Source organism: Carlito syrichta, unplaced genomic scaffold, assembly GCF_000164805.1.
Source record: "Carlito syrichta isolate Samal-C Ts95f unplaced genomic scaffold, Tarsius_syrichta-2.0.1 Scaffold308891, whole genome shotgun sequence".
NCBI classification, from domain to species: domain Eukaryota; kingdom Metazoa; phylum Chordata; class Mammalia; order Primates; family Tarsiidae; genus Carlito; species Carlito syrichta.
The window spans coordinates 592059-596441 of record NW_007252987.1 but is presented as its reverse complement, the minus strand read 5'-3'; positions in this window follow the sequence as shown (position 1 = coordinate 596441).

The window sequence follows — 4383 nt, the reverse complement described above, 5'->3', positions numbered from 1 at the left end:
AGGGAGCCTGGGCAGCAACTCTTCTGAGCCTTGGGTAGCATTTTCCAGCAAAATGTAAACAATCTTTGCTTTTATTTCAAAAAGTGTTATACACAAAAGTGGGGGGCAGAGTGGCCTCATACAGATGTTTGTTTTAGTTGCCACAATTAAAAATCAAAATGCTGCCCATAAAAAAACGTAGATTCTCAGCTTCTGTGGAAGAAAAAAACACAGGTCAGCAGCATTGTTTTTCTGAAACAGAATGTTGGAGGTTCCTGATTCTAGTCTTTTGTAAACCCATTTAGGTCATTTGGAAACCAGGTCCAGGAGGGGATTCTCTGACATTTATGAGCAATATTGATTTTGTGTACATGCTTAAGGAAAAAGAGTCCATAATTTTCATGTTATGAATTAATGCTTTAGTGAAAAATCACACTGCTCTAAATCTATTGTTCATGTTAAAAATCAATTTTATTTACGTAGATTCATTTTGTCATTTTCTTCCATTCTCTCATTCCCATAGCACCTAAGTCTAAAATGTAAAAATGCTTTTGCAGCAGATCAATAAGTATTTATAAGGTTCAACTCACAGAATTGTTAAACTGCTCTTAATTGTTCCTCTTCCATGCAGAAAAATTAATTTAACTTAGGATTTAATGAGTTTTCTTGTATTGACTTTGTCTCTCTTCTGTTTGAGCTATAGCTATATTATTGCTTTAATATGTACCATGAACATCACACGGTTTTAAGATTTTACTCTGAATTCAGTTTTCCTATTCTTTGTCACATGTGATATTTTTAAAAAGTAACTAATAGAAATTGGTGAAGTATTAAAAACATATACAGATCTAAATGATTCTTTAACTCAACGGCCTAAAATATATAGTTTTAAAAATTTCGGTCAGAAAAAAACTAGTTATTAGATAAGATCACATCAATTAATTCATGTTTAATATTTGTTACTCCTCATTATTGCCTAACTTTTCCCTGCTTTATTTATAAATTTGAAGTATCAATTTTTCAGTCTTTATATTTGCCACGTAAAAAGACAGAGATGTTTCCTTATGACAGTAGGCGTGTCCTAATTTAACAAACTATCAATGAAAAGTTTTTAAAAAAAGAAAGTTCTACTCTTCACTAAATTTTGGTTTCATATTGAATAAACTTATTAATTCATGTTTTATAACAGACATTGAAATTGTGATTTCTAATTTGATTGTAAATTCAAAATAGACATTTCCAAAGTAGAAAAACCCAAATTTACTATAACATCACTCCCAATCAAGTCTTAAGATATGCTATTTATTTGCAGTGATTTAAAATATACAGCATAATATAATAAAGTGATATTATAACTGATGTGCAAGTTGACACTGTTTTAAACTTTAAAAATTTTAATTTGGCTGTGGAAAACAGTAGTTGAAGGAAATCCCATATACATGTCTGTTTAAACCGGGCTCGGTGGCTCAGCCTGTAATCCCTGCGCTTTGGGCGGCTGAAGTGAGTGGATTGCCTGAGCCCGAGTGTTCGAGACCTGCCTGCGCAACTTGGCGAGACCTCATCACTACAATAAGTCAAAAATTAGCCGGGTGTGGTAGTGTGCGCCTATAGTTCCAGCTACTTGGAAGGCTGAGGCGAAAGGATCACCAGAGCCCAGCAGGTCGAGGCAGCGGGGGCCGGGAGCGGCCACTGCACTCCAGTCTGGGCTACAGAGTGAGACTCCAACTCAAAAAAAAAAAAAGAATATTTGCAGTGGTTTTTTTCGTCCATGAAAAAAAAAAAAAAAAGTCTGTTTAAAAAGTAGATGAAACTGAACTTGTCCAGACTCAAATGCTGTAAGAGTACCACACGATCATCCTGACTTCCTCCCTCTAAAACAGTACCTCTTCACTTAGTGGTCCAAAGTGCTTCTACATAATCCACAGAATTTGAGGAGTTCAATTTCAAAACCATTGGCCTAAAATAGTGTTTCTCTGGTCATAAATAAATAAGTTGATTATTTTTATTAAGGGACATGTAATTAAAAAGTTATTAATTTTAATCTTTCCTATTCATATAATTTTCTGAGTACCTTTTGTGGATTTTTATACTGTGGAGATATTAATAGTACCTGAGAAAATACCTCAATCACAGTCATAATACCAATAACTCCTAGTTTTTTAAAAACAGATTTTCATTATTTATGAGTCAATTTTTTAGCCATCATCTCATTTCATTTTTACAGAACCTGGTTAACATAGGTATATTTCTCTGTCTATTGCAGAATTGGAAACATTTCCAAAGTGGTTATGTCATGAGCCTAATTTCTCATTAAAAATGAGTCCGAATAACAACTTAGCTTTTTTATTTTTATTTTTACTTTTAATTTAAGGGTTGTTTATTGATCATCTTCCATTTGCCAAATAGTTTTCAAAGTTTTGGGAGGTAGAAAAATGAATAAAGATATTGACTCTGCCCTCAGTGAGCTCACAACTTCACAGGGGAGATGAACTTTTTCACTGTAATATAAATGGGAAGAGGACATGAACTATGATAAAATTATGTGCAAAGCAATGGTGTGTTGAAAAATTGGTTTTCTGGGAGGTTGAGGGAAAGAGGACTGATTTTTAAATTTCTGTGTTGTAGCCGGGCTCGGTGGCTCAGCCTGTAATCCCGCGCTTTGGGAGGCCAAGGTGAGCGGATTGCCTGAGCCCGCGGGTTCGAGACCTGCCTGGGCAGTTTGGCGAGACCTCATCTCTACAATAAATCAAAAAAAATTAGCCAAGCGCGGTAGCGTGGGCCTGTAGTTCCAGCTACTTGGAAGGCTGAGGCAGAAGGATCGCCGGAGCCGAGCAGGTCGAGGCTGCGGTGGCCGGGAGCGGCCGCTGCACTCCAGTCTGGGTGACGGAGTGAGACTCCAACTCAAAAAAAATAAATAAATAAAATTGTCTGTGTTGTAAACACTTTCCATGGCTGATTTCAAGCTGCTGGCAGTTTAAAAAAAGACTTGAAATTCTTGAATATTTAATAATCAACTCTCACAAGTGGGTTTAAACTGGTTCCCACTCACCTCTGATAGTGTGATGGGTGTATAAAGAAAGGTAGCAGTGAATTCTGCTTAGATTGGGCTTGTGAAGGAATTCAGGGCAGAGGGAATCTGAACCTTTAGGTTAAAAAAAAAATTGTAGGACAGAGAAGAAAGAAGAATGGTTTATGCTGAGGGACATTATATGCAAATTTAAGATGGCTGAGAATTCCTTGTGTTCTGAGACATGTAAGAGAAGATATATGTCGCCGGGGCTCCGGAAGCTGAGTATGAAACTATGACCATAGTGTTAACTTTGAAGGCTGCACTTTTTTTTCTTATTTATTGATTTAAATTTTTTTTTTTTTACATATTTAGAGGGTACAAATGTAGGCTGTTTACATACATCTATTGAGTAGTGGTGAAGTCTGGACTTTAGTGTGCCTGTCGCCTGAATAGTGAAAACTGTAACCATTAAGTAATTTTTCAGCCCTCATCCACCCTCCCACCTTGTCACCTTCGTAGTCCTCAATTATTTCAGTCCATATGTCCATGTGTGCCCATTGCTTAGCTCCCATTTACTAGTGAGAACATGCAGCATGTGACTTCTGAGTTATTTCACTTAGATAATGATCTCCAGCTCCATTCATGTTGCTGAAAAAGATACGATTTTGTTATTTTTTATGGCTGTGTGTGTGTGTGTGTGTGTGTGTGTGTGTGTGTGTGCGCGTGTGTGTGTGCGCGCGCTAACACCATAACCAATTCCCCTGTTGGTTGGTACTTATGTTGACTGCATATCTTTTCTATTGGGAATTGCACCTGGAGTTTTGAATTATTTGTGTAGAATATAGACATCTCTGGAAAAGGATTGTAAAGACTATTTGAAGAACAACTAACAAATCAGCCCAAGCGCAGATGGACTCAGCCATATGGCCAAATATTTTGTAAAGATAGAAACCCAGTTATTTTTAATAGTAGTTCTACACTCTTTCCACAATTTTATCCTTCCTCTTATCTTCTCCATAGTAATCATCTGATGAAGCTACATAATGGGTAAAATATGTGTGAGATTTAGAAGGTAAATGCAATCATAGTTTTAAAAGAGTACATTAAAGTGTTAAACATTGGATGCAACATTTTACCAATTAGAAGTGTTTTTTAAAAATAATTTTTCTTGTGATTATTTCTTTAGACTGATCACCTAAGTAAAGATTCCAGTGGTTTTTGTTGTTGTTGTTGTTGTTTAAGTTGTAGCAATTCTCTATATGGATACTATTTACTACTCAAAATTTTATCATATTTGTAAATAATACAGACATGTTAGAATGAACATCTCCAATGAAGTCAGTCTGCTTTGCTTAACACTCTCTATATATGTCAAGCTAAAAACTGTGGAACAA